Source organism: Hordeum vulgare, chromosome 2H (assembly GCF_904849725.1).
Source record: "Hordeum vulgare subsp. vulgare chromosome 2H, MorexV3_pseudomolecules_assembly, whole genome shotgun sequence".
NCBI lineage: Eukaryota > Viridiplantae > Streptophyta > Magnoliopsida > Poales > Poaceae > Hordeum > Hordeum vulgare.
Window position 1 is genome coordinate 459,744,247 of NC_058519.1, and position 12,892 is coordinate 459,757,138.

Genomic DNA, 12,892 nt, shown 5'->3' on the forward strand with positions numbered 1-12,892 from the left:
AAACATACAAATTTTATTTAGAAGGCTCGGAAGAGCCTCACACATAATATTACAAGGTAGGGGTCTCACGACCCATCATCACAAGTCATACACACAATTCATACAAGCCAGCGGAAGATTTAAAACTGTCTGAGTACAGATAGATGGAAAGAGAGAGGCACATGGTCTGACTATCAACAGACCCATCATAGGGCCAGATCATAGAAGGGATACTAGCTACTCGTCGTCGTCGATGTCTAGGTAGAACCCTCCATTAGGGTCATTAACAACCTCTGCAAGAATTTACTAAGCAACGTGAGTACAAAACTACTCAGCAAGACTTCAGGACGAACTATCTACTCATGCAAGGAGTTGTGGGGCTTCATGCAGAAAGCCAACATTTGACTCTTGGCTAGACAACTTGTATTTTTAAATAGTTTTGACAACTTTGTTTCTCGCACACGAGTCCACTAACACCACAACAATACTCCATCGTGGAATCATTCCGTCTCCATACGGAAATGCCGTCCACGACACTCACGCTTATCTTGACAACTTTATGAGCCATTATAGTTATCCATGAACAACATATGTTTCCAAGTAGTCCATATCCGCGGACGCGGCTATTCGAATAGATCATAACCCTGCAGGGGTGTACTTCTTCACACACGCTCTCGCCACTTATCGCCATGAGAATGTCATGCACCTCGGCAACCTTCAAGCAGAAGCCCAGCGAGGGAGTCGGCCACGACCGTTAACCATGCTAATACTTAGTCCAGGTATATCGCCTATCTGAGGTAACCCGCACAGAAGTCCGGCCGAGGTTTCCGCCACGGCCCCAAACGATGTGCGCAGGGTTCCCAAGTACACCATCCGGGTGCCACTTGTTATACCATGCCACTGCCTACCGCATCATACCCCACCGCTAAGGTCAGCGCTACGCACAGGCCGCAACATGACTATAAACACCAGGAACTACTTGCACCTCCTGGACCGAGTACTAAGTGATTAATAAGTCGAGCGGGGTCATATTTCAGGGCCGAGTATGTGGTAGTATGTCGTCTTGGATTACATACACGGAACTCAGTTCCTAAGGACGGTTCCAATGAAATAACCCGCCATGTACTCCTACATAGCCTTTCACTGGTACCTTTACCAAATCAGGTTCAACACACAACTTTTACTTACTGAACACGTTCCCACAATTCTGTTCATCACCCAGATCACAGACCATACACAACTCTAAGCATAGCGTGCATAGCAGGATAAGGCACATCATGGCTCCAGCATCTACTAGGTAAGCTAGGTTGCAAGGTTCCGCTATTTACTCTGAGAAGTACAAGTCATGCAAAGGAAGTGGGTTGAACTAACGTGGTAAAAGCAGTGAAAGCATTTTGACCTAATTCAATAAGTAAGAGTAGGAGCGAGAACATGGGATTTATCGGGATGATCAAAATGGTTGCTTGCCTTGTTGCTCAGCACAGGGATAATATCAGTCAGTCGGATATTCGGTGGAATCCAGAGGAGCGGAGCCTACCGGTAAAAACAACATCAATCAATAACAATCATATGCAACAAGATGATGCATGAGCATGGCATGAAAATGAAAGGTGGTAGGCTAATGTAGCTACCTTTTCTTAAGTTGAAGTTGATTTGAATCGAGATTCAAATATCACTTCAAACAAGGTATTTTTCGAATACCCTTTTAATTGATTCGACCTGATGCTCAGGTAATCTTGTTTTAGCATGCATGAGGATGGTATGTTGGGGTGCTGGTTGTGCTTGATCATTGTTTGGTCATAATATTTGAAGTGGAATTCAAATGGATTTAAAATTCCAACTCCAAATTATTTAATAAGGTTATCCTATTTATTATTTTATCTGTTTGGTGATGTTAAGATTTTCAAACATGTTTGAAAATATCAAAATCAGATTCCTTAGATTTTTATCATCATTTTTCATACATAAATTATTTTCATTGGAGTTACAAATTATTTTCTATGATTTTTAGAAGTTTTGGGCATTTTTTGGAATTCTTTTAAATCAGAAAATCTCTTTATTGCGTCAGATCTACGTCAGCACTGCGTCAGCAGGTCAGCCGACCTAGTCATGTCAAACCTGACAGGTGAGGGCCACTTGTCAGCGACACAGGAGATAATCCCGCGCTGACTAGCCCCTAAGTGGGTTTGACCCACTGCTAGGGCCCACTGTGAGTGTCTAATTAACGCTAAGTAACAGGGATTAGGCCGGCCACGTCGTTCCCCGCCGGAGACTGACCGGCGGATCTTCGTCGGAGATGCTCCAGATCTGGCTGTGGAGCTTGGATTCGAGTGCCGAAAGCACTGGGATGATCCCCAGGCTCGGCCTCATCCACTACGGGCATCGGGAGGGGCTGAGGGTGGCCGGAGGACGCCGGCGACGAGCCGAGGGGGCTGCCGGAGCTCGGGCTCGCGGTCTCGTGGCTAGAGTGCAAGAAAACGAGGGGAAACAGAGGGGAAATGCGCGCGAGCTCACGGTGGAGATGATGGGAGGCTCAGACGGCTCGGGGAGGTGCTATAGCCGGCGATCCAACATCGATTTGCCGGCGGACGGAGGTTGAAGACGATGGCAATGGGGTGTTGCAGAGCTCAGGGAGGTCGATTCCTTTGGCGTGCGCGTCGAGCTCGATGAGGTGGAGAAGATGGAGTACTCGGGGAGGCTTCCCTGTGGCCAGAGAGCTCGGTTGGCTCGAGCTCAAGCTCCTCTAATGACGGCAGGAGGAGAAGAGGAAGAAAACCGAGAGGAGGAGGGGAAATGGGGAGAGAGAGAGAATAAGGGAGCGCTCGCGGAACTCATTCCCGTTGCCGCGCTGTCCTGGGGGCACCGGGGAGCGCCACGGCGAACCAGGAGGTGGAGGGGAGCCGCCGTGGTCGATCTCTCCTCTGCCAGAATGCAGAGGAAGAAGACGACCCTGCCCTTGTGGGCTGGGCCTTGCAGGTGAGCCGATCGGGTTTTTTCTATTTTTTTTCTGTTTCTGTTTTAAACTTCTGGCATTTAATTCTATTTAATTTTGGCTCTAAAAGTAATTCAAAAATTAGTTTGAAATGTCCTGAGTGTTAGTTGGAATATTTCCAACTACTCCTGCAGTTTTCAACATTTTTTAAAACTTGAATATTTTTGAATTTAAATATAAGGTTGAATTCAGGAACTATCTGATTTTAAATAAAATGCCAAAAGTGATTTGGAAATATATTTCACCCCTCATAACTTATTTGCAATATTTATCAGAAAAGGTGAACTTTTCTTGTGGCCATTTTTGGGTTCATTGATTTTGGCAAGATTTGAATTTCCTTTGAATAAGAAGTGGCTAGGGTTTTTGGTTTGAGTTTCACCACTTCCTTTGATTTTGTTTCAACTTCATGAATGCAATGGAAGAATACATAGCACAAATACTAAAACCAAGTTAGGGATCCAGGGATGTGACAAGAACGGAGCTCTAGATGGCCTCCCGTTGGAACACAGACTTTCAGCAGCGTAAAAAGTGTTTCGGGAACTCTCTCGAAGGTTTTATGGTAGATGAGAATTTATAGACCAGAGAACGGAGTCGGTAGAGCAATGAGGGGGCCACAAGCCATCAGGGCCACCCGAGGTCGCGCCCTGTTGGCTTGTGGGGTCTCGTGCACCCTCCGTCCTTCTTCCCATGCTCCACGATCTTGTTTTGGTCCACAAAAAATAAACAAAAAGTTTTAGGTCAATTTTCCTGTGTTTGGTATTGGAACGTGAAAATTTGGCACTGGGTCAATAGGTTAGTGCTAAAAATAATATAAATTGGTAGATAAGTGCATAAAAAGTGTTCTAAAATGATAGCATAATAGCGTGGACTAATAAAAAATTACATATACGTTTGAGACCTATCAAGCATCCCCAAGCTTAATTCCTGCTCGTCCTCGAGTAGGTAAATGATAAAAACATATTTTTTTATGTGACTTGCTATCCACGTTGTATTCTTATGCATGTATGCTCATTGAGAAACGATGAATCAAAAAATATTAACATATCAATATTTATAAGTATAAGAAGCAAAGCAATTATTTTTTCAAAGTGTACGATCCACAAATATAGTTTCAACCCTATCCATCTTTATTATATAATCAAGGCATGGCTCCAGCTTCACCACATAACTACAAATGTCAAGCACCACGGTTTCCAAGTCACACAATTGGACATAGCACAAAGGTGGAATAGTGTAAGGTGCTAGGTTTCAAAGGGCTTTAAAAGTGGAGAAGATAGTCTTGTATCAACTAGGCTTACCAATGGGCTATGGAGATGACCATCGATAGATATTGACGCAAGGAGTAGGGGTTTCCATGCAAATCATGCACTAGAGATATAAGTGTATGAAAGCTCCACTGAAGCTATGTGGGGTGTGCATTCAACTTGCTTGCTTATGAAGACCTCAGGCGTTTGAGGAAGCCTAGCATCAGAATATACAAGCCAAGTTTATAATTTTTTTATTCCCACTAGCACATGAATGATATAACATGAGACTATCTACATGATGAAAATTGTGCCACTTTGAGGCACACGTGTGGTAAAGGATAGTAGCAAAGTCCCTTCTCTCTTTTTCTCTCATCCATTTTTAATATATATGGTGGGCTCATTTGGCCTCCCCCATCGCTATTTCCTCACTGGGCAACTCATGGATAACTTGGTATGATGAACTATGAAGCAACATGACTCAAATATGAATGCCTTTGGTAGTGTACCAGGATCTGCAATGATCTAGTGTGACATGTATTTATCATATAATAACTGGTGGATTTTCCAAAAATTCTATTAGGAATGGTGGCTTTTCCAAAAAATACTATGTCATCTCTATATGATCATGCAAAGCAATATGATGATGAACGAACTAGTCATGTGAAGGGACGATTGAATTTGCATGGCAATATATCTCGGAATGGCTATGGAAATGCCATAACAGGTAGGTATGGTGGCTTTTGGAGGAGGATATAATAAGCCTTATGTGCAATAGAACGTATGATGTCACATTTTTTGATGCACCTACAAAAGTTGAACCAATCCTCGAGGTGAGAATGGTCTATGTGCGATACTGCTGAGGCTAGCACGAGGAGGTGAGATTGCATGTTTCCATGTCGTCACATTAGTCATAAAGTACTCATATAATTTTTGCAACATTTTATTAGTCTTATCACAAGTCAAAGTACTACTCACATGCACCAAGGGAGAGGGTTGGTAGGAATGATCCATCGCGCGACTCTGAGTCGCAACAACGCTAGGTTTTCAACAAGGAATAGAAATGCTCACACATCATCACCATGTTGTTTTAATTTATCAGATGTTCAATACGTTTTGACATCTCTTAATATCGACACCTCTCTAAATTAATGATTATGCAATCACACCTTTTCATATCACCACATCAATATCATTAACCAGAATTTCTATATATGTGCTACATGGTGGTTTTAATTATCTCTTATTGAACACTCATTATTTTTGATCTAGTCTTATGACCCATGCAAATTACCAACACTATTTATTAACTCCCGAACCATTATATGTGAGGAACGAGAGAATATTATTTCTATAAAATCTACATGCCACAGTGCTCAAAAAGATATAAGTGAACTACTAGAGCAACTCCTAAGCTCAAAAGATATAAGTGCAGCACATAGAATATTCTAACAAATTATGATCATAGTGTCTCTCTCTCAAATAGGTGTGTGCAAAAAACAATGATTGTGGCAAACTAAAAGTAAGCAAACGACGCTCCAAGAAAAACTCATATCATGTGGTGAATAAAAATGTAGCTCCAAGTAACATACCGATGGATTGAGACGAAAGAAGGGATGCCTTCCGAGGGCATCCCCAAGCTTAGGTGCTTGAGTCTTCCTATAATATTACCTTGGGGTGCCTTGGGAACCCCCAAGATTCGGATCTTTCTACTTATCATTCCTTTGTCCATCGATATAATACCCAAAACTTGAAAACTTCAATCACACAAAACTCAACAAAACTTCGTGAGATCCTTTAGTATAGGCAACATAATAAACACTTTTAGGTACTTTTATAAATTGATCCTTCTTTTTATTTAGCATAATGTATTGTATTCTAACTTTTTCATGGTTTATACCCCCCGATATAATCCATAGCACAATCAAAACAATCAAACTATTCATATAAAAACAGAATCTGTTTAAAACAGGACAGTCTGTAATAATATATTTAATTGCCATACTTCGGTAACTCCAAATATTCTGAAAAACTAGGACAACCTAAGGATTTTGTATGGAAATATTGTGTAAAATATTCAGATAAAAAACGTTCCTGTAAAATCCGAGAAATTACGTACTGGGCATCAACATTTCTGTTTTTGCACCGTATCAATTCTACTCATCATGCAAATCATCCCAAAGGCTTTACTTGGCACAAACACTAATTAAAACATAAAAATAGAATCCTTACAGCGGCAACAATTATTTCATCACATATTTCTTGGGAATCGGATCCCGAGTCATAAGAACCCAGCCTGTAAGACATCACATCACTTTGCGGCCTCACGCACGGTAAACTCGACGGCTGCCACGTAACCTTGCTCGGGACCGTTTGCGTCTTTTGGCTCACGTATATGAATGTGTCGCTAGCATTCAAACGACAAAGAACCCGGGTCGACATGACTAGTTATATACCCAAGTGGTACATCCGTACAGGGACATGCATACATAACCCAACAAAGCAGGTGTCGGTCATAAGTCTGTGTAGACGAGTCGTAGAAATCTACAAGGACTCCATTACACCGTGTGATATATCCCCGAAGGGACAAACACAACAGCAAAGAAAGATACATGCCGGTCAATCAATGTGTCCGGAGCAGTAGCAAGCTACCAAGGCTCGGTGGAAGCACAAAGAGGCATTTCCCCGTAAAGAGTACTACTAAAGGCACACAACTAGGTGTCGAATCCCACACATATCATGCATTTCATAACATACACACAATATGCACTATATGTGTAGATACAACATGGCATCACAACATAACTCTAAGACTCAAGCTTTTATTAAAGACTCATAATAGTCAACATAGTATGATATTACAAACAGGGGTCTCTTGACCCGTCACTCAATTCATACAAACATCAAGTGGAAGCACAACATGTCTGGCTGCAGACATCTACGAAAACTGGCTCGAAGAGCCTGAAAAGCTACAACGACCCTACCAAAGGAACCGGACCTCTGTTTGGGATTCCCAAGCTATTCCGGTCAACATCGAGCACATCGCGTAGAACCTTTTAATGATACTAAATCTTCTCTGCAAAAACATAAATAAAGCAACCGTGAGTACAAAGGTACTCAGCAAGACTTACATCAGAACTATCTACATATGCATCATGTTTCAATGAAAGGAGTGTGGGGTTTGATTGCAGAAAGCCAGCTTTGACTCTTGGCTAACCTGTACTACGACTACAAGTTCTTTCCTTGAGGTGGGATAACGCACACGAGTCCACATATTCACCAATTCAATACACCACCATGGATCCACTCTCGTCTCCATACGAGAAGGCCATCCATAGCACTCACACTTATCTTGCATATTTTAGAGTATCCATTAAAATTATCTATGTACCACGTAATGTTTCCAAGTAGTCCATATCCGAGGACGTGGCTATTAGAACAGATTGATTCACCCTGCATGGGTATACTTCTTCACACATGCTCTCACCACTTCGCACCATATGCACGTCATGCATCTCCGCAACCTTCAAGCGGAAGCACTGGCGTGGGTATCGGCCACGACCGTTAACCACACAAGACCCTAGTCTAGGTTTATCGCCTATTTGAGACTGAACCCGCAAGGAAGTCCGACCGAGGTTTCCTCTACGGCCCCAAACTTGGTACACCGTGCTAGTGTGTATCTACCGCAGAGAAGCCTACCCCGTCGGACAGAGCTAAACACGGCCACTTGGTACACCAACACTTTTCCTACAAACACTAGAAACTAATTTCAACTCCTGGACAGAGATCTAGGCAATTAATAAGCCGAGCAGGGTCATATTTCAGGGCCCAATGTATGGTAGTATCTTGTCCGGGATAACATACAAAGAACTCAGTCCTTAAGGACGATCCCAATGAGACAACCCACTATGTACTTCTACATGGCCTCTCATCGCTACCTTTACCAAATCAAATTCACACCTTTAGTCTCACACGGTAGAACATGAACACAACCATTCTGATTCATCATCTAAGCATAGCAGGCACGGTAAGCAAGCATGGATGAGTAAGCACATCAGGGCTCAAGCAGGTGCTACTCATGCTATTTGGTTTCAACTATTTATTGTGGCAAAATCAGATTATGCAGAGAATGGGTTCAACTACCAAGAACATGTAACAGTTCAATCGTGTTTGTCCTAATGCCATAAAAGGGAGCAGGAGCGAGAGAGTGGGTTTATATCAGTATGCTCAAGGGGGTTTGCTTGCCTGACACGTGTGAAGATAGCAACGAGTCTTCACCATCGTCTACCGAGAGGGAACAACACCGGCAAACATGAAAGAATAATAATTACTTCACATAAATGCAACACTATGATGCATGATCATGACATGAAAATGAGAAGTGGCAGGGCTAATATAACTACCATTTCTTAAGTTGAAGCTGGTTTCAGTTAGAATTCAAATATCACTTCAAGCAAGGTATTTTTCAAATACCCTTTTAATTGATTCGACCTGATCCTCAGGCATAACTTGTTTTATCATGCATGAAGATGGAATTTTGAGGTACTGATTTTCCTAGCTCAATGTTTGGTCTTGTTAATTGAAGTGGAATTCAAATATATACCAAATTCCATCTCCAAACTATTTATTAAATTTACCCTAATCATCATTTTTCCTACTTGGTGATGATAACTTTCTCAAACATGCCTGAACATGGCATAATCAGATTCCTTGCATTTTTCTGATCATTTTTCATATATAAATTATTTTCATTGGACTTACAAATTATTTTCAATGATTTTGAGAAGTTTTCAGCATTTTCTGGAATTTCTTTTATATTTGAAATACATTTATTGCATAAGCATGACGTAGGAGTGAGGTTAGCAGGTCAACTGACGTGGGTCAGGTCAAACCTGACGTGTGGGGGCCACACGTCAGTGACCCGGCCTAATCCCCGCGCTGACGAGCCTTAACCATGGCTTTGACCAGCCCTGGGGCCTGCTGTCAGTGGCTCTCGTAGGGGTGGTTAGTGGCTAACCACTGTCCACATCGGGGACTGCCGGAGTCTGGCCGGCGGCGACCACGAGCGCGGCGGAGGCTCGCCGGAGATCATAGATACGGTGCTAGAGGGCTCGGATCGACGCGCGGATTGCGGCTATGGCATGCCAGCGAAGCGCCTCATCGAGTGGAGGGTCTTGGGGAACTGAGAGGTGGCCGGAGAGGCACCGGCGACGAGCCTAAGCGGCGGCGGGATTCGGCCGTGGCAGGGAGCGAGGCTACGGGGCATGGGAAAACGTGGGAGAGGGGAAAAGGTGAGGGGCTCACTGCGATTCCATTTTTGGCATCGGGGAGGTCGGAGAGGCCCGGTGGCAGCAAATCGACTGCGGCGGATCTCGGCGACCGGAGATGAGGAAGACGGCGGCATCCGTCGCTCCAAGGCCTTCGGGCTCGAATCCTTCGACAGGGAGGTGCGGCACATCGTGGCGGAAGAATGGACTGCTCGGGGAGGGCTAGCAGGGGCCAGAGAGGGCGTCGGTGAGCTCGAGCCGAACTCGTTAATGGAGGTTGAGAGGGGAGATAGAGAGGAGAAGGGAAACAACGCTAGGGGAGGGGGAATCGGTCCAGGGGCTCATCCACATCGTCTCAGACGCGGGATAGGGATGGAGGAGGCGCCTCCAGCACGAAGCAGGAGGTGGAGGCCGGCGCATGCGCGGGCGACACCTCACGTGCACACTGGCGGGAGGAGGAAGATGACCTCCTCGCCCTGGTGGGCTGGGCCGGCCAGGTGAGCGCCACATAGGTAAGATTTTTATCTTTTTATTCTTTCTGTTTGATATTTCTCACATTTATTTTTATTTTGTTTTGGCTTCAGGCTAAGTCAAAAATATTGAAATCATTTTTTAGGGTTTGTTTTGGATTATTTCCTAGATCCACAAAAAGATTCATCATTTTTGAAAAGACTAAAGTATTTATAGCACTTTAGTTATCATTTTGAGATGCATTTATGATTAACTTAAAAAGACAACAGAGTTGTTAAAAAGTTTATCACCTCTCGTATGTTGGTTCCAACGTTTACCAAAAAGGGTGAGCATTTTTTGAAGACCAACTGAGTTCATTAAAAATAATCCTTGTTGAACCTATTTGGATTTTATTTGGTGCTATGGTTTCGTCATCCCCGTTTGTAGATCATCCCCATTTGTATTAAATTGATTTGAATGCATGCATGAATGCTCACTGATGCAACTAACTACAAGCTATAATCTAGGGCTGTGACACCTCACCCCGACTAAACAAGAATCTCGTCCCGAGATTCAGGCTTAGTCGAGAAGAGGAAGAGGGGACACTAGACTATCGCATTCTTCGCGATCCAATTGCCCTTCTTGAAGGTGTTGATTCATTGCATCAGGTTGATCTTGGCATCTTTGTCTTTGAGGTCTTCATCTAGCTCGGCGACAAAATAACAGGAAGATGCTACAAGATTCGATCTCCTCAAAGATCGAGCAACTCAAGATCAACTCACAGAATGATACATAGAGACTTCCCTTGAGATGAAACACAACACTCATGAAAGAAACGAGGAAATGAGGCATATGAAAAAGATTCAATTGGTAGGCAAAAAATCCACGCTTAAAACAGATGATGACGAGGTTTCAAAGTAGCGAGGATTAAGTTACCCTTCATACCATAACGGGGCACCGTAGGAGGTGACTGATACGTCTCCGTCGTATCTATAACTTTTGATTGTTTCATGCCAATATTCTACAACTTTCATAAACTTTTGGCAACTTTTTATACTATTTTTGGGACTAACATATTGATCCAGTGCCTAGTGCCAGTTCCTGTTTGTTGCATGTTTTTTGTTTCGCAGAATATCCATACCAAACGAAGTCCAAACGTAATAAAAACTTACGGGGATTTTTTTGGAATATTTATGATTTTTGGGAAGAAGAATCAACGCGAGGCGATGCACGGAGTGCCCACAAGCCATGTCGCCGTGGCCAGGGGGTGGGCCCACGGCAAGCAGGTCGTGGCCACTCCTTAAGGCGGTTGGCGCCCTTCTTTCGCCGCAAGAAAGATAATATCCGGAAAAAAATCGTGTTCAAATTTCAGCCCAATCGGGGTTACGGATCTCCGGGAATTTATGAAACCGTGAAACGCAGAATGTGGGAGCGCAGAAATAGAAGGACACACACACACACAGAGAGAGAGAGAGAGAGATCCAATCCCGGAGGGGCTCTCGCCCCTCCGCCGCCATGGAGACCATGGACCTGAGGGGAAACCCTTCTCCCATCTAGGGAGGAGGTCAAGCAAGAAGAAGAAGGAGGGGGGCTCTCTCCCGGCGGCGCCAGAACGCCGCCCGGGACATCATCGTGTGACGGCAATCTACACCAACACCTCCGTCATCTTCACCAACATCTCCATCACCTTCCCCCATCTATATTCAGCGGTTCACTCTCCCGCAACCCGCTGTACCCTCTACTTGAACATGGTGCTTTATGCTACATATTATTATCCAATGATGTGTTGCTATCCTATGATGTCTGGGTAGATTTTCGTTGTCCTATCGGTGATTGATGAATTGCTATGATTGGTTTAATTTGATTGTGGTTATGTTGCTGTCCTTTGGTGCCCATCATATGATCACGCGCGTGGATCACACCATAGGGTTAGTTGTATGTTGATAGGACTATGTATTGCCAGTCTAGAGTGACAGAAGCTTCAAACCTAGAATAGAAATTGATGCATATGGGATTGAAGGGGGACCAATATATCTTATTGATATGGTTGGGTTTTACCTTAATGAACGTTAGTAGTTGCGGACGCTTGCTAATAGTTCCAATCATAAGTGCATACAATTCCAAGTAAGGGATGACATGCTAGTAGAGGCCTCTCCCACATGATACTTGCTATCGATCTAGTAACGTAGTCAATTGCTTAGGGACAATTCCGCAACTCCTACCACCACTTTTCCACACTCGTTAGACACTCGTAGTTGTTTCTTTATCTAACCAGCCCCTATTTTTATTTACGTGTTCTTTACTTTCTTGCAAGCCTATCCTATCACTCCTACAAAGTACTTCTAGTTTCATACTTGTTCTAGGTAAAGCGAACGTAAAGTGTGCGTAGAGTTCTATCGGTGGTCGATAGAACTTGAGGGAATATTTGTCCTACCTTTAGCTCCTCGTTGGGTTCGACACTCTTACTTATCGAGAAAGGCTACAATAGATCCCCTATACTTGTGCGTTATCAGTGACTCGTAGAGTTATTCCCTCAAGTGGAAAAAAGAATTACTTTTGATATAGAGATCATTGAAACTCTTCATACCAGGGTAAGGCAATTCACAAATGATTGTTTGAAGGAATTTGAAAGAATGGCATACTCTGGTTGGAAAGAAACTAGGGTTATAGAATAACTCGGCGAACGGAAATCACATTCCAATTACTACCGAGGATAAAACCTAGTGCGTGAGCGTGCTCTCAAGAACTTGAGCATTTCCATATTCATCAAAGTTTTACCAATATCCGTGCCAAGGATCCTCGTGACACAACATACTACCATGATGAACAGTGATGGAGGATGCAGATGCAAAGGAAGACAACACTTTCTTAGATTTTCTCCTTAGCTATGCCAAGGGAACGAAATCTAGTTAATCGATCGAGAGACATTTTGCACTCCGCTTCTAATGTTCTCCTTGATG